Source organism: Saccopteryx leptura, unplaced genomic scaffold (assembly GCF_036850995.1).
Source record: "Saccopteryx leptura isolate mSacLep1 unplaced genomic scaffold, mSacLep1_pri_phased_curated manual_scaffold_36, whole genome shotgun sequence".
Lineage (NCBI taxonomy): Eukaryota > Metazoa > Chordata > Mammalia > Chiroptera > Emballonuridae > Saccopteryx > Saccopteryx leptura.
Genome location: NW_027095718.1, coordinates 540,094 through 564,807, shown reverse-complemented (window position 1 = coordinate 564,807; position 24,714 = coordinate 540,094). Strand labels below are relative to the sequence as shown.

The window sequence follows — 24,714 nt, the reverse complement described above, 5'->3', positions numbered from 1 at the left end:
ATTGAATGATGTGAACTAATTTAGACAGAGTCCAATGTCAAGAAGCAAGTTTTATGATATAAAAAAGAACCTTAGTTAGTTTACAGAAGCTAGAGGTCACTGGGTTTTATGGCCAATCAGGGTGAAGGGTATGTCTGGAATTGGCTTTGGAAAATGGTATTAGGCAGGATGAGCACCGTTAGCAGGACCTGGATATAGGAAGTAGTATGACATTGTGACAGGCTCAGACATTGAAGAGAAGGTTATCCAGGAGCACTGTGGGTGTGGGAGACATCAGAGCCCAAGTGTCAGGTGCAGAGCTGGACATGGATCTGAGAGATAGTAGGAACTCATCGCCTACTATCTGTGTGTTTATTTTCTCTCACCTGCCTCAATCCCAGGTATGTGAATTGTGCCCAGGATGATGAAGAGCAGAACCTGGTGGCCTTTCATTATCACAGGCAGATTTTCTATCAAACCTGCTGGGTCATCAGGCCAGACTGTGAGCTGTTAGTCTGGTATGGTGATGAGTTTGGCCAGAAGCTGGGCATCAAGTGCAGCAGCAAGCAGAAGAGAGAGATCGCAGCAGCTAGAGGTGGGATAAGTATTCTTCAAAATGGAAAGAAAAGAGAATTCTTCTTAGAAATTTTAATCGTACACTCTAAAATCAGTAAGATCTAATCAGATGTTTCAGAAATTAAGGATTCATTTCATATGGCTTTGATTCTTAGAAAAAAATCTTTATATTTGTTACTTTTGATTTAATTTATTTTTAAGTGAGAGCAGTGAAGATAGACAGATTTCTTCATTTGCCTTGACCAGGATCCACCCAGCAACTCCAGTCTGAGGTCCATGCTCAGACTCGCCGATCTGTCCTCAGCGCCTGAGGTCAACACTTGAACCAACTGAGCTATCGGGCTGATGCTCAAACCAATCAAGCCACTGGCTGTGGAAGGAAAAGAGAGACAGAAAGGGGAGAAGGAGGAAAAGAAATGCAGATAGTCACTTTTCATGTGTGCCCTGACCGGGGATTGAACCTGGGACTTTCACATTCCAAATGAACACTCTGTCCACTAAGCAAACCGGCCAGGGCCTGTTTTCTGAGGGCCACTACTGTCTAAAATACAGGGTAAGAGCAGAGGTCTGACAGATGCCCAGCAGTGCCTGGAAATGCAGTGCTCTGATCCAAACTGAGACACTGGGGACCTTCCTGAGTGAGGTGGGACAATGGTGCTGTTCTCAGCTATGTGGTGCCTCATTCTCTAAGATTTGCTTTGTTAATTTTTGGAAAATACACTCAGTAGGAAATCCTCTCAGAGATTACTTCATCTCCAAGTGAGAGAGCATGGTGTATTAGGTGGAGAGGGATAGGAGTCAGGCATGTAAGTAGTATGGTTGGGGGCCCTGGAAGGTTAGCTCAGTCAGTAGAGCACCATCCTGTAATACCAAAATTGAGCCTGGGTCAGGACACATACAATAAATGATCAATAACTGCATGTCTGGGTAGAATAATGAATAAATGCTTCTCTCCCTCTATCTCTCTTCTTCTTCTTACTCCTCCTCCTCCTCCTACTTCTCCTCCTCCTTCTTTCTTTGTCTCTCTAAAATCAATGAATTTTTAAAAAATATGTTTGGGGAAATATTTTGAAAGAGGAGTTCCCATTGTATATGAAATGGGCTGACACTGAATAAAATCAAGCATGAATATTTGGTAATGCTTGAGGAAGGACATATTTCTAGTTTATTGTCTGTGGGAAAGTATGAGGGAAGCAATTCCTAGTTGAGGCCAGTGGTCTTTCTAAACAACTGTGTTAAAAGCTACATATATATAGAAAAGGTCAGCATTGTTCCACCCCTACAAGGGGTGAAACAGCTCATGATGCTACATGACAGTCCCTCATCTGGCAGTGCATAGAAAAGACCATTGATGTGGGCTTTTTGGATTTCTAAAGAAGATATAGTACATAAAAATGAAAAGAAAAAACAGACTCTAAAGAAACACTTTGTGGGAAACAGAGATTACACTGTCAACCCCATAAAAATGACTTGTGGGACAGGTCTTAACAAAACATATGGCCCAGGCAGCCTTGTAAACATCTGTCCTGACCAAAATTTTCTCTTTCAGCAGAACCACAGCCAGAGATACACCCATGTTCCTCCTGCTCTTTGGCCTTCTCCAGTCAGAAATTCCTCAGCCAACATGTGAGATGCAATCACCCCTCTCATATTCTCCCAGGAACTTCTACAAGAAAACAGCTCCAATCAGAGGTTCCCTGCCCAAAGGATCCAAATCAGCAGCAACAATGTACTGATAATCTCAACTGGGATGACAAAGCTGAAGGTCAAAAGGGCAAAGAAAAGTCTAAACATTTGCTTAAAAGGACCAGGTTGAAAAGAATTTCAAGGGCCTTTTTCAAACCTCCCAAAGGACACATGGGAAGCTCTAGTGAACAAGAGAAAATGATGCAGGAAGCACCCAGCAGAGGCAAGAAAGTAAATTTAGTGGACACAGAAAAACTAACTATGAGAGCAGGAATGTCGAGAAGTATAGCTATCAAGTATGGAGAGTGTGGGCAAGGCTTTGATTATGGGTCACATCTACTCAGACACCAGAGGACACACTCAGGGAGAACCCTATGTTTTCAGGGAGTGTGAGTGATGCTTTTCACAGAAGTCTCATCTTCTCACCAGAAGACACACTCAGGGGAGAAGCCCTATATTTGCAAGGAGTGTGAATGAGGCTTTTCACAGAAGTCAACTCTCATACACCAGAGGACACACTCAGGAAAGAAGCCCTATGTTTGCAAGGAGTGTGAACGAGGCTTCTCACAGAAGTCAACTCTCCTCACACACCAGAGGACACACTCAGGGGAGAAGCCGTATGTTTGCAAGGAGTGTGAACGAGGCTTTTCACAGAAGTCAACTCTCCTCACACACCAGAGGACACACTCAGGGGAGAAGCCGTATGTTCGCAAGGAGTGTGAACGAGGCTTTTCACAGAAGTCAACTCTCCTCACACACCAGAGGACACACTCAGGGGAGAAGGCCTATGTTTGCAGGGAGTGTGAGTGAGGCTTTACATGGAAGTCAGTTCTCCTCAGCCACCAGAGGACACTCTGGGGAGAAGCCCTCTGTTGGCAAGGAGGGTGAGTGAGTCACTAGCATTAAATTGCATCTCCAAAGCCATAGCTGTTACACAGGTCATACCCCAGCTCTGAGGGGACTTCAGAGAAAGTCTACTGATCCCTTTACCTCTCAAGACTGTAATTAGTACAGGAGTAACTGGTTATACAAGTTCTTCACTTTAATGATATGTGATGAGCTTGACAAGCAGTTCCTTAAGTGCTATGGGAATGTCAACACCAATCTCCTTCATCACTCTTGGCCTCCTGTTCTAATAAATCTTATCTCCATAAAACTATGAAACTCACATACCTCATTACCTAATGCCCCCATTACTGAAACCAGAGAGTTTCTTGAGGGCCACAGAGAACTCACACTGTCAGACACAGAAGCTCAACCCCTGGAAACATAGAAGGCTGGAGTCAATCTACTTAGGTTACTGCCCGGGGAGAGGGATTTGAGACAGACTCACCAGGAAAAGGGATTTTCTTGACTCCTGGGGAGTGGAGACTTCTCTCCTAGTAGGCTCATCAACCTCCACCCTTGGCTTCTTTTGGCTCCTGTCCTGGTTTTCTGTGACTTCTGTAGAATCAGAGGTGAAAGCCAGGGAGGAATAATTGCATGTGCATGTCCATGTGGCTAGCTAATTCTGGGTACCTGGTCTCCCTCACTCTCTCCTCACTTCCCCTTTAGGGTAAGAATCTTATGGTGTACACCACATGGACTCCAGATAATTCCATGGAGGGTTTAAATCTCAGCTCTGCTCTCACCAGCTGTGCAACCTAAGGCAAGATTTTCAACTTCTTTGTGCCTGGTTTTTAATCTATAAAAAGGAAATGGTGCCTGATCAGGCAGTGGTGCAGTACATAGAGCATTGGACTGTGATGGAGAAGACCAGGTTCAAAACCCCAAGGTCGCTGGCTTGAGCACAGGCTCACCAGCTTGAGTGTGGTGTGGCCGGCTTGAGCATGTGATTATAAACATGTCCCCATGGTCACTGGCTTGAAACCCAAGGTTGCTGGCTTGAGCAAGGGGTCACTCGCTCTGCCGTAGCCTCCTGGTCAAGGAACTTATGAGAGAGCAATCAATGAACAACTAAGGTGCCCCAACAAATAATTGATGCTTCTCATCTCACTCCCTTTCTGTCTGTCACTATCTGTCCCTCTCACAAAAAAAGAATTGCTTCTCTCTCTCTCCACACTTTAACATGAATAATATAAATAAATAAAAAGACTGGACTCGCCTGATTAATGCATAGATGGAAGTTGATGGTTGCTGCTCTTTCCCTTCTCTCATCGCTCTATCTCCACTCTCCAAAATGAATTTTAAAAATAAATAAATAAAATAGAAATTGCTACACTATCAGTCTGCAGGATTGGAGATCTTCATTCCAAACGCTTGGAGTAATTTTGCCTCAGATAAACTCCTTAAAAAGTCCCAGTTTTCATGTTTCTAATTTCTTTTTTTTTATTTTATTTTTTTAAAGGGGCGACATCAATAAATCAGTATACATATATTCAAAGATAACAAGTCCAGATTATCTTGTCGTTCAATTATGTTGCATACCCATCACCCAAAGTCAGACTGTCCTCTGTCACCTTCTATCTAGTTTTCTTTGTGCCCCTCATCCTCCCCCTTTCCTCTCCCTTTCCCCCCTCCACGCTGTAACCACCACACTCTTATCAATGTCTCTTAGTTTCACTTTTATGTCCCACCTACGTATGGAATAATGCAGTTCCTGTTTTTTTCTGATTTACTTATTTCGCTTCATATCATGTTATCAAGATCCCACCATTTTGCTGTAAATGATCCGATGTCATCATTTCTTAGGGCTGAGTTGTATTACATAGTGTATATGTGCCACATCCTCTTTATCCAGTCATCTATTTATAGGCTTTTTGGTTGTTTCCATGTCCTGGCCACTATGAACAATGCTGCAATAAACATGGGGCTGCGTGTGTCTTTACATATGAATGTTTCTGAGTTTTGGGGGTATATACCCAGTAGAGGGATTGCTGGGTCATAAGGTAGTTCTATTTTCAGTTATTTGAGGAACCACCATACTTTCTTTCATAATGGTTGTACTACTTTACATTCCCACCAACAGTGTATGAGGGTACCTTTTCCTCCACAGCCTCTCCAGCATTTGCTATTACCTGTCTTGTTAATAATAGCTAATCGAACAGGTGTGAGGTGGTATCTCATTGCAGTTTTGATTTGCATTTCTCTAATAGCTAAAGAAGATGAGCATCTTTTCATATATCTGTTGGCCATTTGTATTTCTTCCTGGGAGAAGTGTCTGTTCATATCCTCTTCCCATTTTTTTATTGGATTGGTTGTTTGTTTGTTGTTGAGTTTTATGAGTTCTTTGTAAATTTTGGATATTAGGCCCTTATCTGAGCTGTTGTTTGAAAATATCATTTCCCATTTAGTTGGCTTTCTGTTTATTTTGTTATCAGTTTCTCTTGCTGAGCAAAAACTTCTTAGTTTGATGTAGTCCCATTCATTAATTTTTGCCTTCACTTCTCTTGCCATTGGAGTCAAATTCATAAAATGCTCTTTAAAACCCAGGTCCATGAGTTGAATATCTATGTCTTCTTCTATGCACTTAATTGTTTCAGGTCTTATGTTTAGATCTTTGATCCATTTTGAGTTAATTTTAGTACAGGGGGACAAACTGTAGTCCAGTTTCATTCTTTTGCATGTGGCTTTCCAGTTTTCCCAGCACCATTTATTGAAGAGGCTTTCTTTTCTCCATTGTGTTTTGTTGGCCCCTTTATCAAAAATTATTTGACTATATATATGTGGTTTTATTTCTGGACTTTCTATTCTGTTCCATTGGTCTGAGTGTCTATTTTTTTTTGCCAATACCATGCTGTTTTGATTGTCGTGGCCCTATAATAGAGTTTGAAGTCAGGTAGTGTAATGCCCCCAGCTTCATCCTTTTCCTTTAGGATTGCTTTGGCTATTCAGGGTTTTTTATACTTCCATATTAATCTGTTGATTTTTTGCTCTATTTCTTTAAAAAATGTCACTGGAATTTTGATGAGAATAGCATTAAATTTGTATATTGCTTTGGGTAATATACCATCTTGATTATATTTATTCTTCCTAACCAAGAACAAGGTATATTCTTCCATCTCATTATATCTTTTTCAATTTCCCTTAACAATGGTTTGTAGTTTTCATTATATAAGTCCTTTACATTCTTTGTTATGTTTATTCCTAAGTATTTTATTTTTTTTTGTTGCAATCATGAAGGGGATTATTCTTTTGAGTTTGTTGTCAATCGTTTCATTGTTGGCATATAGAAAGGCTATTGACTTCTGTATGTTAATTTTGTATCCTGCGACCTTACTGTATTGGCTTATTGTTTCTAGTAGTCTTTTTGTGGATTCTTTGGGGTTTTCGATGTATAGGATCATATCATCTGCAAAAAGTGATACCTTTACTTCTTCTTTTCTGATATGGATGCCTTTTATTTCTTTGTCTTGTCTGATTGCTCTGGCCAGAACCTCTAGTACCACATTAAATAAGAGTGGAGAGAGTGGACAACCCTGTCTTGTTCCTGATTTAAGGGGGAAAAACCTTCAGTTTAGTGCCATTTAATATGATGTTAGCTGATGGTTTATCATATATGGCCTCTATTATGTTGAGATATTTTCCTTCTATACCCATTTTGTTGAGAGTCTTAAACATAAATTTGTGTTGTATTTTATCGAAAGCCTTTTCTGCGTCGATTGATAAGATCATGTGGTTTTTGTTCTTTGTTTTGTTGATATGGTGTATTACGTTAACCGTTTTACGTATGTTGAACCATCCTTGAGATGCTGGGAAGAATCCCACTTGATCATGATGTATTATTTTTTTAATATGTTGTTGAATTCGATTTGCTAGTATTTTGTTTAGTATTTTAGCATCTGTATTCATTAGAGATATTGGTCTGTAGTTTTCTTTTTTTGTGCCATCCTTGCCTGGTTTTGGTATGAGGGTTATTTTGGCCTCATAAAATGTGTTTGGAAGTATTGCTTCTTCTTCAATTTTTTGGAAGACTTTGAGGAGAATAGAAACCAAGTCTTCTTTGAATGTTTGATAAAATTTGCTGGTATAGCCGTCTGGGCCTGGACTTTTATTTTTGGGGAGGTTTTTAATGGGTTTTTCTACTTCTTCCCTACTAATAGTTCTGTTTAGGCTTTCTGCTTCTTCTTGACTCAGTCTAGGAAGGTTGTATTGTTCTAGGAATTTATCCATTTCTTCTAGATTGTTGAATTTAGTAGCATCTAGTTTTTCATAGTATTTTACAATAATTTTTTGTATATCTACGGTGTCTATGGTGATTTCTCCTCTTTTATTTTGGATTTTCTTTATATGAGTTCTTTCTCTTTTTTCCTTGGTAAGTCTTGCCAAGGGTTTGTCAATTTTGTTGATCTTTTCAAAGAACCAGCTCTTTGTTCTATTATTTTTTTCTATAGTTTTACTGTTCTTTATTTCATTTATTTCTGCTCTGATTTTTATTATCTCCTTTCTTTGGCTGGTTTTGGGTTGTCTTTGTTCTTCTTTTTCTAGTTCCTTAAGGTGTGAAATTAAGTGGTTGATTTGGGCTCTCTCTTGTTCGTTCATGTATGCCTGAAGTGATATGAACTTCCCTCTTATCATTGCTTTTGCTGCATCCCATAGATTCTGATTTGTCGTATTGTCATTTTCATTAGTCTGTATATATCTTTTGATCTCTGCACTTATTTCTCCTTTGACTCATTCATTTTTTAAAAGTATGTTGTTTAGTTTTCACATTTTTGTAGGATTTTTTTTCTCTTTTTTGCAGTTGAATTCTAGTTTTAAGGCTTTATGATAAAAAACTATGCTTGGTACAACTTCAATTTTTCTGAATTTTCTGATGTTGTTTTTGTGGCCCTACATATGGTCAATTCTTGAGAATAATCCATGTACACTGGAGAAAAATGTGTACTCAGTCACTTTGGGATGAAATGTTCTGTAGATGTCTATCATATCCAGGTGCTCTAGTGTTTTGTTTAAGGCCAATATATCTTTGTTGATTCTCTGTTTGGATGACCAATCTAGAGCCATCAGCGGTGTGTTGAGGTCTCCAAGTATGATTGTATTTTTGTCAGTTTTTGTATTAAGGTCAATAAGTAGCTGTCTTATATACTTTGGTGCTCCTTGGTTTGGTGCATATATATTAAGAATTGTTATGTCTTCTTGATTCAGTGTTCCCTTAGCCATTATGAAATGTCCATTTTTGTCTCTGAGTACTTTTGTTGTCTTGTAGTCAGCATTATCAGATATGAGTATTGCTACGCCTGCTTTTTTTTTTTTATGTTATTTGCTTGGACTATTTTTTTCCAGCCTTTCACTTTGAATTTATTTTTATCTTTGTTACTTAGATGAGTTTCCTGTAGGCAGCATACAGTTGGATTTTCTTTTTTAATCTAATCTGCTACTCTGTGTCTTTTTATTAGTGAGTTTAGTCCGTTTACATTTAGAGTAATTATTGACACTTGTGAGTTCCCCATTGCCATTTTATATATTGCTTTCTGTTAGTTTTGTGTCTTGTTTGATCCTTCTCTTTCTTTTTTCTATCTTTTGTTTTTATTTGGTTGTATTCCATACATCTTTCCTCTGTTGCTATCTTTTTTATCTCATGTGCATCTGTGGTGGTTTTTTCAATGGTGGTTACCTTTAAGTAATGAAAAAGGTTCCTACCCTGTTCATTGTAGCGAACTATTTTGTTAGTACTTTTGCAGTCCATCGTCCTTTGCTACTGTTAATCTCCACCTTCATCCCCCCCCTTTTTTTTGTTGTTGTCACAGTTTAAATTTGGTTTTATTGTGTTCTTCTTGGAGCTTTTACTTGTGGCTTTATTTTTTTTTTGTTCTTTGTATCTGATTGGAGAACCCCCTTTAGTAATTCCTGGAGTGGGGGATTTCTGATGATAAATTCCCTCATTTTTTCTGTATCTGTGAATATTTTTATTTCTCCTTCATATTTGAAGGATAGCTTTGATGGGTATAGTATTCGTGGCTGAAAGTTCCTCTCTTTCAGGACTTTAAATATTGGGGTCCACTCTCTTCTAGCTTGTAGAGTTTCTGCTGAGAAATATGATGATAATCTAATGGGCCTTCCTTTATATGTTGTATTCTTCTTTTCCCTGGCTGCCTTGAGAATTTTTTCTTTACCATTGGTTTGTGCCAATTTCATTATGATATGCCTTGCAGTAGGTTTGTTGGGGTTAAGAAAACTCGGAGTTCTGTTTGCTTCATGAATTTGAGGCTTTAGTTCTTTCCACAGGCTTGGGAAGTTCTCATCTATTATTTGTTTGAGTATGTTCTCCATTCCATTTTCTCTCTCTTCTCCCTCTGATATACCTATTATTCTTATGTTATTCTTTTGATGGAGTCAGATAATTCTTGTAGGGCTATCTCATTTTTTTTAAATTTTCAGTCTCTTTCTACTTCTCTCTGTTGTGCCTCAAGTTGCTTGTCTTCTATTTCACTAATCCTCTCTTCTATCTGGCCTGTTCTATTAGCTAAGCTTGTTACCTCATTTTTCAGCTCGTGAATTGAGTTTTTCATCTCTGTTTGATTTGTTTTTATAGTTTCAATTTCCTTGGACATATATTCTTTGTGTTCATTGAGTTGTTCTCTGAGCTCCTTAAATTGCCTTTTTGTGTTTTCTTGTATATCTCTGAGTATTTTTAGGATTTCTATCTTGAATTCTCTGTCATTTAGCTCCAAGGTTTCCAATATATGAAATTTTTTCTCCATAGAATTTTTCTCATCTATCTGTGTTACCTCTCTTTCTTTTGTATCCATGATATTCAATTTTTTCTTCCTTAATGGCATCTGAGGGTGGTTTTGTTGATAGTATTAATGAGATTTAATAAAGAATAAAAAGTTAAAAAAATAAAAAATCAAAAAAGTTGTTTTTTTAAAATAATAATGAAATAAAGAAAAATAAAATAATAAAAAAAATTTAAAAAAAATTAAAAAAAAGAAAATTATTCCCCTTCTCCTTTTTTCCTCTCCTCTCCTCTCCCCTCTTTCTTGAGAAAGTCTTGTGGTGAACTGTGAATTATATTATATTTAATAGAACAAACAATGCCTGTAATAGAGGGCCTCAATTGGGGAAAAGTAATAAAGGGGCAAAAATAAAATAAAATAAATTAATATAAAAATTTTAAAAAGGGGGGATATGGACCCATAAAAAGTAAATAATGAAAAAATTTTGATCAAGAATAAAATGATTTGTGTTTAGGTGTTGGTTGACTAAGAGTTATGATGAGAGGAATAAGAGGAAAACAGGAAAATGGGGGGACAAATGAAAAAAATTACTATTGTATTTAGTGGAACAAGAGCTTGATAAAATGGAGAGCCAGGAATAGGAGCACTGCTAGTGAGTTAAAAAGGTGAAGTAAAAACCCCCCAAAATGCCACAAACATAAGTTTGAGTCTCAGATAAGACAATTTGTTCGTTATTGAGGTTTGAATGAGAGGAGACGTAAAGGAGAAAGGAAGAAACTAATATAGAGGGAGAAAAAAAAAGAGAGAGAGAGAGAAAAGGGAACCACTAAAAAAGAAAAAAGAAAAAAGAGAAGAGCGAGAGAGTTAAGGGTTTTGGAGTGCAACCCTCATTGAGAGAAAGGAAGAGGAAAGAAAAGATAATGGGAGATGTAACACTTATGGGTAGTGTAGTTTAAGGAGAGGAGAGAGTAAGACCGGTAGAGAGTTAAATGACCAATTTGGAGGAGGAAAAAAAAATCAAGGATGAAGATAAGAGAAACAAATGAACAAATATAATAAAATGGGATAGCTTATAAAGTCTGCGGATTATTCTTGATTTTGAGAGGTTATCTTCTTGCTTTTTCTTTTCTCTCCCTCTTCCTGGTTGGTGACTCTGTACCCCGGGTTCTGCCCCTTTGGCACACTCAGGTAGAGGTTTGCAGTTGATAAGTCTCTATGGTGATGTCATGTATTGTGCTTTAATCACGTTGGCAGTTGAGGCTCATTAGCATTTATAGGCTTCGACAGTGAGAGTCCGTGTTCCTGGAGCCTCTCTCCTAGTCTTTCCTTCCTCAATTAGTAGCCTGATAATCCAGCTATGGGGTTGCTGCTGCCTCTGCCTGGATAGTAAGAGGCTCAAAAAGCTGGCCACTCCCCACTCTATTCCCACTCAGCACAGGGCTCTGGGTAAGGCTCAGTCAATCAGAGCTGCTAGCATAATCAGCCGGGGCTTCCACCCACTCAAAGACCTCTGGCTCTGCCACTTTTTCTGGTAACATGGGTGGGAACCCACTCCTGGGGCGCTTGGAGGAAACTCTCGTTCACTGTCTGCGTGCACAGACCAGAATGTAAGACCGGAAGTCTCGCCCTCTGAGTGAAACCCCCCGCCCGCACTGAAAAGTTCCAGTGTTGGAATTGGCTCTTGCTCCGTCCCCATGTGCGGCTTTTTCTTTGCACTGGGGCGGCCTGAGATTCTGCTTTAGGCCCACACAAAGGCCCCTGACTCTGCCCCTCTGTGGGATAACACGGGCAGGCACTGCCGAGGCACTCGGAGGAATCTCTCGCTCACTATATGCGCGTGCAGACCAGGATATCAGACTGAAAGTCTCGCCCTCTGAGTGAAACCCCCCTCCTGCACGGAAAAGTTCCAGCGTTGGAATTGGCTCTCGCTCTGTCCCCGTGTGCGGCTTTTTCAAGGCACTGGAGTGGCCTGAGATTCTGCTTTAGGCCCACACAAAGGCCCCTGACTCTGCCCCTATGTGGTACAACACGGGTGCACACTCCCGGGGCTTTGGAAGGAATCTCTCGCCCACTATCTGCGTGCGCCGACCAGGAGATCGGGTAAAATGGCTGCCCCGCTTGTCTTTCTTTGTCTGGGTTTGGCGCGTGTGTTAGCTGTATTGCCTGGGTTGTCACATGAACAGTTTTTCCTCAGCTTGGATCTCCGTGCCACAGCTTGGTTCGGCCGTTTGTGCCGCGGCCTGGATCTATTCACCCCTTTGCCCGCCTTAGTTTCTATATTCTCAGTTTCCAGTGAAAGCCGCCCTGTTTAGGTTAGTGAGGAAGGTGGAGCATTTCTTACTCCCTATTTCCTTCAGGGTTTGGTTATATATTTAGCCAATTTTTCGCTCGATCATACCTTTGGGTGTATTGCGAAACATCTGGAGGCTCCAAGGATAGGTTTTTCTGTTTCTGGTTGAAGATCTTGTTGAGTTTTGGGGGAGATTTATTGGTATCGCTTCCTACCCTGCCATTACTCTGACGTCATCTGGGGACTAATCTTTCAAACAACATCATAATATATATATATATATGGCTGTCCCATATATCTTCAATGAGCCTTAGTATCTATTTTCTTCCCTAAGAGGCCATCAGGAAAAGAACTTACCAAGAGTATAGAATTAAAAATAAATATAATTTGTCTGAGTCTAAATTCTAGCTTTACTAGTTCTAGGCTCTGTAATCCTAAAAACATTACTTAATCTATGCCTTCATTTTCTCATCTATGAAATGTGTATGATGTGGTAGTCAGTTAGACATAATCAGAGCAAAGCCTATAGGCCAGGCACAGAAGGCCACCATGGCAGAAAGCCCCAGGTGCCTAGCAACAAGTAAAATTGGGAAAACAAGGACCTCACCCCTCAGGCAAATCTTTCTTCCACTATCATATTGCTGACCATACGGTTTGGACCCCCTGATTTCATAATGCTGGTCATGTGGTTCTGGCCCAGGGAACACACTCAGGGGAGAAGCCTTATATTTGCAGGGATTGTGAGTGAGGATTTACACAAAAATCAGGTCTCCTCAGACACCAGAGGACACACTCAGGGGAGAGTGTGACATGCCCATCTGCAGTCTGTCTCTTCTGCTGGTGGAAAGAAAACTTTTTGTTTAATTTGGTTCCTCTGAGGATACAAGAGAAGTCTCTTCAGTCAGCCTGTAATTGTACTGTGGCTGTGTCCCCCTGGCCAATTGTTTCCTAGACCCAAGTGGACAGTAAAAGAGAGAACACTGCAATACCTGCTTGTCAATTCCAACCACCTCCCAAACCTGGAAGAAAGCTCTCATGGGCATCAACTTGTCTGACTTTAATGGACCACTCAATCTTTAGTAACTTCAAAAGTACTGGGCTCCATATGGACATCCCTTTAGCAGGACAGGTTTTCAATGCATCTTATAGCCATTTGAACCATTAGCCCAACCACTGCTCACAGGTCTGTAATTAACCAACTTAAGTTCTTTCTCCACTTTTAAATTTTTCCATCACTGTTACAAATAACAGTTTGCAATGCAGCTCCAATGAGCTGACTATTTTTTAGTTTCTTCAATAAGAGTTTTTTAATCCACTGGTCTTAATATAGCAGTTTCCCAAACGTGATTCTCTCCATTCACTTCAGCATGACATTTTCAAGACAAACAACACTTGGTTGGTCAGTCAAGAGTGGTTTACAGGGCACTGTACAGCAATAATAGAATCCAGCACTTCCCTAGCAGAGTAGAGTCAGTCCTAGAGACAGGGGCTCCCTGCAATTTCTATATGTCTTCCTTGAATTTGCCAGGTACCACTGTCCCATATAAACCACTCAAATTTTACTGTGGAACTCTCCCAGGCACTTACATTCACATTTGATATTTCATTATCTCATGCAAAGTTCTGCCAGTTGTCACTAAGAGGCACTCATGGGCTCTTCCCCAGCTTCCAGTCTATGTTCCACAAAGGGCTAAGACACGAGAATCTGTCCCTCAAGCACTCAGATTCTAAAGTACACTGTCTGTGCTCAGGTACCCTTTCTGATTCCCATTTAGCATGACCAATTACTATCACATGAAGGGCATATTTACATGCCATCTGTTTTACAATAATAATGTAGAAATATGTTCCCCATTCAGATACAATTTCTATCCCCTTAAAACAACCTGATAAAACAGTCACTTTACATAATGCTGCTTTTAAACATATCAATTCTCCTAAAAAATGTTTACCTTAATTTATCAATTCTATCAACACTAACCCAACTATAATACCTATTAGAATGTAATCATTTAGATTTCACAATTTGTGGAAATGCCACATCACACAGGAGTGTCCTTGGTATCAACCCTCTAATCCCTTGATTGGATCTATTGACAAGCAGCCCCTAAGGTCAAGAAAAAAAGACACCGTTTTCACATTTAACATTTGGAAAATCCTAAAATCAAACATACATTACTTATAAATAACAGTCCATCCCTTGCTTCCAACACAAATCCCTCAGGGAAGATTAAACATAAAAGTGAAAAGGCAGTGACAGTTGACTGGGACCCCAGATGGTAACTATCCCAGTCCATGGTGTTGGCTTCCATTTAATCTTCTCAAGTGCCAAAAGCAATGGTGCCATCAGCTATACATGGCTTCACAATGTCAGCTACCTGGTCTATTCAGGCTGAGACAAAAGTATTTGCTTTCTGATAAATTCTTTAAAACAAGAGAAATGCAATGTTCTATTAACATTACTTAATTCACTTATTCATTACTTTGCAAAAAGAAAATAGCAAAAATAATAACAATTAGTACCAAAATGATTTCACCAGTGGCAGAGACATCAGGTTCACTACTGTGCTGAGCTAGATGCTGGCAAAAAAACTAGTCTAGCAATTGATTAACCCTCAGTTCATTCCTGTTCACATAGGGTGAGATTACACACATGCAGGATTCAGGGGGCTACTTTTCCCATCCAGTAATATGGCTAACTCACTGTTAATTCCATTCTGTCAAATAGAATGGAAAAATCTCCCGTCCAATAAGGCCCTTAGAAAATGGGGCATAGAAGTTAAAAATCAATTACAGTTTCTTGCTTCAGTATTACCTGTTTATACTCCATGTGGTCCAATGCCTGCTACTGTGACCAATGTATCAGTAGACTCAAGTTAAACATTGAGGTGACATGATGGAGAAACTATACCAGTATCACCCCCAACAGCCATCTTCCCCAGATGCACCAGAGAAACAGAACTACATCAGAAATTACTCCTTTACCCCACCCATGTTCCTGTTGAGTGTGAGCACACACTCCTGAAAGCATGTAAGCCAGCCCTTCAAGATGTTCTCTCTCCCATTTTAGACAACCAATGTTTTCATTTCCTAATCCAATTCTTTATCACACTAGGCCTGACAGCAGGTCTCCGTGCTCATCGTCAGACATATAGGTGGTGCCGTGTGAACCTTGGTCTGAATAAATGATGCTCAGCCATTCACAATGATGCATATCTTCTATTTAAATCTTGGATAAGTCTTGCCATCTGTCAAGAGTTAGTGAAGCCCAGGTCAAATCTCGACAGGGTCCAATACCATCAAGTTCAATTTTTTCACTGCCCAGGGCTATGAGCATCAGTCTCATCGCCTGCAATGTTCAGGGTCTTCCCACCAGGGCATCAGCCACACAACCATCTGCAGTCTCTGTCTCTTCTGTTAGCAGACAGAAGACTTCTTATTGAAAATTTGTGCCTCTGATGATGCAAGAGCCCTCTCTTCAGTCAGCTCATCAGTGCACTGACACAGTGTTCCCACAGCCACTTGTCTCACAGACCAAGGTGAATACTTCATGCAACACACTGGGATACCAGCTTGTAAATTACAACAACCTTTCTAAACTGGAGTAAAGTTATCACGGGCATCAACATGTCCTACTATGTCAAGACAACAGGACCCCCAGTGCACATCCCGTTAGTAGGACAGATTGCCATAAACCATGTTGTGTATGAAGCACATAGTCTGGGCACTGTCCACAGTCCTTCAGTCCATATACGCCAAACACAGGGGCTTTTTCACTGTTAAATTGTTCCAACACTGTTACAATAACAGTCGGAAATGCAGCTCCAATGAGCTGATCATTTCTTTTTTATTCAACCCAAGTCTTCCTTTATACTGGTCTTTCTTCACCAGCTGCCCAAATATGATGCTGTCCATTCAACTGCGAGCTGCCATCCACAAATGAAACAATTCTTTATTGTTCAGCTCAGAGTACTTCACAGGGCACTGTCCAATGACAGTAGAATCCAGTAATTCCTTATGTAGTTTCCAAGTCACTCCTGGCAGAAGAGGCTCCCTGCCACTTTTACAGGACTTTCTTGCAGTCCCCAGGCACCACAGTATCACATAAACAATTTCCATTTTTTCATGAGAATCTTTTGGGCATTGCCATCCCTATTAGACATTTCAGTTCTCTCATACAAAGAAAAAGTCATCAGTATTGAGATGCATTCAGAGGCTCTTGTCATAGTCACAAGTCTATTCCTCACAAAGGACTTTTGTCACTGAGAATCTGTCCACACCAGCACTCAGCCCCTATATGGCACTGTGTGCACTCAGGCAATCTGACTGGTTCCCTTTTAGTATGACCAATGTCTATCACTTGATGGGTGGATTTACATGCGTTCTTGTTCTACTAACTAATGTACAAACATGTGCCCCATTTAGATACAGTTTCTATCCCCTTAATTCAATCAGGTAAAACAGATGCAACCATTTCACACAATGATTGTTTCAAACATACCAATTTTTCTACAACCCTTTACATAAATTCCATCAACTCTAATTTTTCCTACTAAAACCTCTGTCAGAATTAATGGTTTTGCTTTTACTGTTCATGGGAATACTATATCATGCATCAAGTGTCCTGTGTGCTAACCCCCTAATTTCTTGAATAGTTCCATTGACAAGCAGCCACTAACCTTTGGGAATTGCCTCAGGTCACTTCAATGTCACAACAAAGCATTTTTCACACTCAAAAACTGGGAAACTCCTAAGACCAAATACTATTTCTTATACTCACAATCCACCCCATGGCTTCCAACACAGACCCCACTCAGGTGTGCAGGCTTCCTTTTCACCTTCTCAGGTGAGAAAAGTAATGATGTCATCAGTCCTACCTGGCTTCCCCCTGTCGGGTACCTGGTATATTCAGGCTAATAGATTTTATTTTCTTGCTCTAAATCACTTTGAAATGTTAATGAAACATTGCATTTCTCTCATTGAATAACCCATTTATTATATATATTATTTATTCATTCTTATATATATATATATATATATATATATATATATATATATATATATATATAAAAGGAATGGAGTAACTATTTATATACAAGTGATTTAACCTTTGGAAGGAACATCAGGTTCACTACCTGCTGAGCTAGATGCTGGCAGCAATACTAGAGCAGCAAGTGACTCCCCCTCAGTTCACTTCTGCTCACATAGGGTGAGATTACACATGTGCAGGATTCAGGGGCTACCTTTCCCACCCAGCAATATGACTAACTCACTGTTAGTCCCATTCTGTCAAACAGGATGAAAGAACCTCCCATCCAATCAGGCCCTCAGGAAAAGTGGCATAGAAGTTAAAACCAGTTAAAGTCTCTTGCTTCAGTTGGACCCATTTATACTCCACGTGGTCACATTCCTGCTACTGTGACCAATGCATCAGCAGACTAAAGTAAAAAGTTGAGGGGACATGATGGGGAAACTATACCAGCATCATCCCCACCAGCCATCTTCCACTGATGCACCAGAAAAACAGAACTATATCAGGGACCACTCCTTTACCCCACCCATGTTCCTGTTGAGTGTGAGCACACACTCCTGAAAACATGTAAGCCAGCCCTTCAAGATGTTCTCTCTCTCACTTAGACTACCAATGTTTTCATTTCCAACTCCAAATCTTTATCGCACTAGGCCTGACAGCAAGTCTCTGTGCTCATCGTCAGACAAATAGGGGGTGCTGTGTGAAAATGGTCTGAATAAATGATGCTCAGCCATTCACAATGGTGTGTACCTTTTATTTCAACTTTGATAAGCCTTTGAAAATTGCCATATACCAAAAGTCAGCCAAGCACAGGCCAAGTCTTGACAGTGTCCAGTCCTATCAAATTTTAATTCTTGGCTACCCAGAGCTATGAGTATAACCATCACCAGCCGGAATGTTCCAGGTCATCCCACAAGGGCATTATCCACATGCCCATTGGCAGTCTCTGCTCTTGGGCTGACAGATGCAGACTTATTTAAAATTTGTGTCTCTGATGAAGCAAATAAACTCTCTTCAGTCAGCCCATTAATGTACTGTTGCCATGTCCACACAGCCACTTATCTCACAGACTCAGGTGGACTCTTCATAGAGCTCACTGGGGTACAAGTTTGTCAACTCCAATATCTTTCAAACCTGCAGTAAGGTTCACATGGACATCAACAGGTCCTACTTCTTCAGTAGGGTCAGACCCCAAGTGCACATCTGTTAATAGGGCAGCTTGCCTTGTACCATGTAGAGTAAGGAACATATTTCAGGGCACTGTCCACTGTCCCTCAGTCCATATATGCCAAACACAGGGGCTTCTTTCACTGTTCAATTGTTCCATCACTGTTACAATAACAGTCTGAAATTCAGCTCCAAAGAGCTGAGCATTTATTATTCAATCCAAGCTTTTCTATCTATTCATCTTTCTACACTAGCTGCCCAAACATGATGTTGTCCATTCACTTGGAAGCTGCCAGCCACAAAGCGAAAAGCCCTTTGTTGGTCAATAGAGACTGGTTTACAGGGCACCGTCCAATGACAGTAGAATCCAACTTTTTAAGAAATTTCAAAGTCACTCCTGGCAGAAGAGATTCACTGCCACCCCTATATGACTTCTTTACGGTTCCAGGCACCGTGGTCCCCCACAAACAATTTTCATTTTATATTGAAAATCTTCTGGGCATTTGTCTCCCAATTAAAAATTTAAGTTTCATCATACAAAGACAAAGTCATTGGCATTGAGGTGCACTCAGAGACTCTTGTCATAGTCCCAAGTCTCTTCCTCACAAAGGATTAAGGCATGGAGAATCTGTCCACAACAGCATTCACCTTCTATATGGTACTGTGTGTGCTCAGGCCATTCGACTGGTTCCTTTTTAGTATGAATAGTGACTATCACTTGAAAGATGATTCTACTGTGGCCAATGCATCAGTAGACTCAAGTTAAAAATTGAGGTGATATGATAGGAAAAGCATACCACTATCACCCCCACCAGCCATGTTCCCCAGATGCATCAGAGAAACAGAACTACATGAGGGATCAGTCCTTTCCCCCACCATGCTCCTGTTGAGTGTGCGCACACACTTTTGAAAGCATGTAAGCCAGCCCTTGAAGCTATTTTCTCCCCCCATTTTAGACAACCAAGGTTTTATTTCCAGCTCTAATTTACTTTCACACTGTGACTTACAGTGGGGATCTAAGCGCCTCCTCAGACATATAGGTGGTTCCATGTGAACTCTGGTCTGAATAAATGATGCTCAGCCATTCAAAATGGTGCATATCTTCTATTTAAGTTGGATAAGTCTTTGAGGATTGCCATTTACCACAGGGTTATCCAAGCCCAAGCCAAGTCTCAACAGGGTCCAAAGCTGTCAAGTGTGATTTTTTTGGCTGTCCAGGACTATAATCATCAGTCGCAACTCCCGGCTATGTTCATGGTCTTCTCACCAGGGCATCTGCCACACACCCATCTGCAGTCTTCGCTCTTTTTCTGGCGTATAGAAGACATCATATTGAAAATTTGAGTATCTGATGATGCTAGAGGACTCTCTTCAGTCATCCTGTCAGTGCACTGCAGCTGTGTTCCCACAGTCATTTGTCTCACGAACTCAGGTGGACACTTTATAGAGCTCATTGGGGTACCAGCATGTCAACCTTAACATCCTTTCAAACCTGGATAAGAATCTCATGGGCATCAACAAGTCCTACCTCTTCAGTAGGGCCAGACCCCAAGTGTACATCCCTTTAGTAGGACAGCTTTCCGTGTACCATGTAGAGTAAGGAACACATTTCAGGGCACTCTCCACTGTCCTTCAGTCCATATATGCCAAACACAGCGGCTTCTTTCACTGTTCAATTTTTCCATCACTGTTACAATAACAGTCTGAAATTCAGCTCCAATGAGCTGAGAGTTTATTAATTTATTCAATCTGAGACTTTCTATCTATTGGTCTTTCTATACCAGCTGCCCAAACACGATGTTGTCCATTCACTTGGAAGCTGCCATCACAAAGTGAAACAGCCCTTTGTTGGTCAGTAGAGAGTGGTTCACAAAGCACCGTCCAATGACAGTAGAATCCAGCAACTTTTTCCGCAGTTTCCAAGTCACACCTGGCAGAAGAGGTTTACTGCCACCCCTATATGACTTCTTTGCCATTCCCAGCATTGTGGTCTCCCATAAACAATTTTCATTTTATATTGAAGTCTTCTGGGCATTCATATCCCAATTACAAATTTCAGTTCCATCATACAAAGACAAAGTCATCGGCATTCAGGTGCACTCAGAGACTCTTGTCATAGTCCCAAGTCTATTCCTTACAAAGAACTAAGACATGGAGAATGTGTCCAAAACAGCACTCAGCTTCTACATGGTACTGTGTGTGCTCAGGCCATTCAACTGGTTCTTTTTTAGTATGAATAGTGATTATCACTTGAAGGACGTATCTACTGTGACCAATGCATAAGTTGACTGATGGGTAGATTATTTTTTTGTTGTTCAACTCGAGTCTTTCTTTATACTGGTCTTCCTACACCAGCTGCCCAAACATGATGTTATCCATTCACTTGCGAGCTACCATCTACTATTGAAGCAATTCTTTTTTGTCCAACTCAGAGTGGTTTACCAGACACTGTCCAATGACAGTAGAATGCAGTAACTCCTTACACAGTGTCTGTGTCACTTCTGGCTGAAGAGGCTCACTGCACTCCTATATGACTTTCTTCCAGTCCACAGGCACCACAGTCCCACATAAATTATTGCCATTTTATCATGAAAATCTTCTGGGTACTCCTATGCCTATTAGACATTCAATTCCATCATACAAAGACACAGTTGTCTGCACTGAGAAGCACTTAGAGGCTCTTCTCATAGTCCCAAGTCTATTCCTCACAATGTATTAACTAAGGCATAGAGAATCTGTCCACACCAGCACTCAGCCTCTATAGGGCACTGTGTGCACTCAGGCAATCTGACTGGTTCTCTTTTAGTATGACCAAATGCTATCACTTGATGAGCGGATTTACATGTGTTCTTGTTTTAGTAAATAATGTACAGACATGTGCCCCATTTAGAATCAGTTTCTACACACTTAAATCAATCAGGTAACACATACAACCATTTCACATAATGATTTTTTCAAATATAACAATTTTTTATAACCTTTTACATGAATTCCATCAACTCTTATTTTCCCTGACTATAACCTCTGTCATATTTTAACAGCTGAGGTTTCATTGTTCATGGGAATCCTATGTCATGCATCAAGTGTCCTCTGTGCCAACCCTCTAATTCCTTGAATAGTTCCATTGACAAGCAGTCATCAACCTTTTGGATGTCCCTCAGGTCACTTCAAGGTCACAAGAAAGCATTTTTTACACTCAAAAACTGGGAAAATCCTAAGACCAAATACTATTTCTTATACTCACAATCCACCCCATGGCTTCCAACACAGACCCCTTAAGGAATATCTGTCATAAAAATGAAGAGGCACTGACACACGATTAAGATCCCAGACTGTAACTATCCCAATCCTCCTCCCAGAACAAGGCCACTCAGGTCTGCAGGCTTCCTTTTCACCTTCTCGGGTGAGAAAAGTAATGATGTCATCAGTCCTACCTGGCTTCCCCCTGTTGGGTACCTGGTTTATTCAGGCTAAGAGACAATTTTATTCTCTTACTCTAAATTTCTTTGAAATATTAATGAAACATTGCATTTCTCTCATTGATTAACCCATGTGTTCATTCCTTTATTTATCCATATTTTTTAAAAAGGGAATGTTGTAACTATTTATATACAAGTCATTTACCCTTTGGAAGGAACATCAGGTTCACTACCTGCTGAGCTAGATGCTGGCAGCAATACTAGAGCAGCAAGTGACTCCCCCTTGGTTCACTTCTGCTCACATAGGGTGAGATTACACACGTGCAGGACTAGGAGCTACCTTTCCCACCCAGCAATATAACTAACTCACTGTTAGTCCCATTCTGTCAAGCAGGATGAAAGAACCTCCCATCCAATCAGGCCCTCAGAAAAAGTGGCATAGAAGTTAAAACCAGTTACAGTCTCTTGCTTCAGTTGGACCCATTTATACTCCATGTGGTCACATTTCCACTACTGTGATCAATGCATCAGCAGACTAAAGTAAAAAGTTGAGGGGACATGATGGAGAAACTATACCAGTATCATCCCCACCAGCGATCTTCCTCAGATGCACCAGAGAAACAGAACTACATCAGGGACCACTCCTTTACCCCACCCATGTTCCTGCTAAGTGTGAGCACACACTTTTCAAAGCATGTAAGCCAGCCCTTCAAGCCATTCTTCCCCTACTCCTCATTTTAGACAACCAATGTTTCCATTGCCCACTACAATTCTTTATCGCACTAGGTCTGACAGCAGGTCTCCATGCTCATCGTTAGACATATAGGCGGTGCTGTGGGAACCTTGGTCTGAATAAATGATGCTCAGCCATTCACAATGGGGTGTCCACTCTTTAGGTCTTTGGTAAGTCTTTGAGATTGCCATCCGACATAGAGTTAGTGAAGCCCAGGCTAGCCTTGACAGCATCCATTCCTATCCATACCGATTTTTTTGGCTGCTCTAAGCTATGAGCATCAGTGTCACTGACCGGCAAAATTCAAGGTCTTCCCAGCAGGTAATCTGCCACATGCCATCTGCAGTCTCTGCTCTTCTACTGGTAAACAAAAAAACCCCTTTTTATTGAAAATTTGTGCCTCTGGTGATGCTACAGGTCTCTCTTTAGTCAGCTCATTAGTGCACTGAGGCAGTGTTCCCACAGCCACTTGTCTCACTGACTCAGGTGGACACTTCATGGAGCACACTGGGTGACCAGCTTGTCTAATCCAACATCCTTTCAAACCTGCAGTAAGGTTCTCATGGCATCAACAGATCTTACTACTTCAACAGAACCAGAACCCCTGTCACATCTCTTTAGTAGGGCAGCTTTCCATGCACCATGTAGCACAGGGAGCACATACTCAGGACACTGGCCACTGGCCTTTGGTCTATACATGCCACACATAGGGGCTTATTCTACTGTTCAATTTTTTCATCACTGTTACAATAAAAGTCTGAAATTCAGCTCCAATGAGCTGATCATTTATTTACTCAATCTGACCTTTCTATCTATTGGTATTTTTACCCCAGCTGCCCAAACACAATTTTGTTCATTCAACTAGGAGCTGTCATCCACAAACCGAAACATCCTTTGTTGGTCAGCCAAGAGTGGTTCACAGGGCACTGTCCAATGTCAGAAGAATCCAGAAACTCCTAATGCAGTTTCCGAGCCACTCCTGGCAGAAGAGGCTCCCTGCCACTCCTATATGCCTTCTTTCACATTCCTAGGCACCATGGTCCCACATTAGCCATTTCCATTTTATAGTGAAAATCTTTTGGGCATTCTAATCCTTATTAGACATTTCAGTTCTCTCATACAAAGACAAAGTCAGCACTAAGAGGCACTCAGAGGTTCTTGTCATAGTCCCAAGTATGTTCCTCACAAAGGACTTTGTCACTGAGAATCTGTCCACACCAGCACTCAGCTTCTATATGGCATTGTGTGTGCTCAGGCAATCTGACTGGTTCCCTTTTAGAATGACCAAGGACTATCACTTGAAGAGCAGATTTACTGTGACCAATTCATCAAGTAAACTCAAATAAAAAATTGAGGTGACATGATGGAAAAAGTATACCACTATCATCCCCGCCAGCCATCTTACCCAGATGCACCAGGGAAACACACTACATCAAGGACCACTTCTTTACCTCACTCATGTGCCTGTTGAGTGTGAGCACACACTCCTGAAAGCATGTAGCCAGTCCTCTAGCCTTTCTCTTCCCTATTTTAGACAACCAATATTTTCATTGGCCGTTCCCACTCTCTCTCACACAGGGACTTACAGCAGGTTTCTGTGCTCACCATCAAGACATACATGAGGCACAGTTGTCATGTTAATGCAGCTTCTGAAACTGAATATTCTCCATTCACTTTATGGCTATTATCCATAAACCAAACTCTTTGTGGAGAGTGGTTAAAGCACACTGTCCAATGACAATAGAATCCAGTCTCTCCTCCCACTGTTGACAGTATCCTAGAGAAAAGTCTCTGCCTCTGCTGTATGTCCTCCTACATTTCCCAGGACTACTCTCCCATTTATGCCACTTCTGTTTTCTTAACAAAAATTTCTGAGCACTCTCATCCTGTGTTGGATGTTTCAGTTCTCTCTTTCAAGTCCCAGTAGTCATTACTGAGGGCCACTCATAGAATTTTGCCATAGTCCCCGTCTATGCCCCACAAAATACTGAGGCACAGAGAATCTGACCTCCCCTGCCACTTATCTACTGACAGCATGTTCTCTGCTCATTGTCAGACATTATAGGCTCTAGCAAGTGTTCCTTGTTATAAATAAATAAATCTCAGCCTTCTACTTTGGTGTAGTATCTTCACATTCTTTTACAATTGTCTGAGCCTTTCTATCTACCATCAGGTTAGTTAAGCCCACACCAGGTTTTGAGAGGGTCCATAGC

General features: G+C 40.8%; 1 pseudogene; it reads left to right on the top strand.

The window, feature by feature from the left end:
* Positions 1–24,714, top strand: part of LOC136386990 (histone-lysine N-methyltransferase PRDM9-like) — a 172,959-nt pseudogene that overhangs the window by 5,574 nt on the left and 142,671 nt on the right.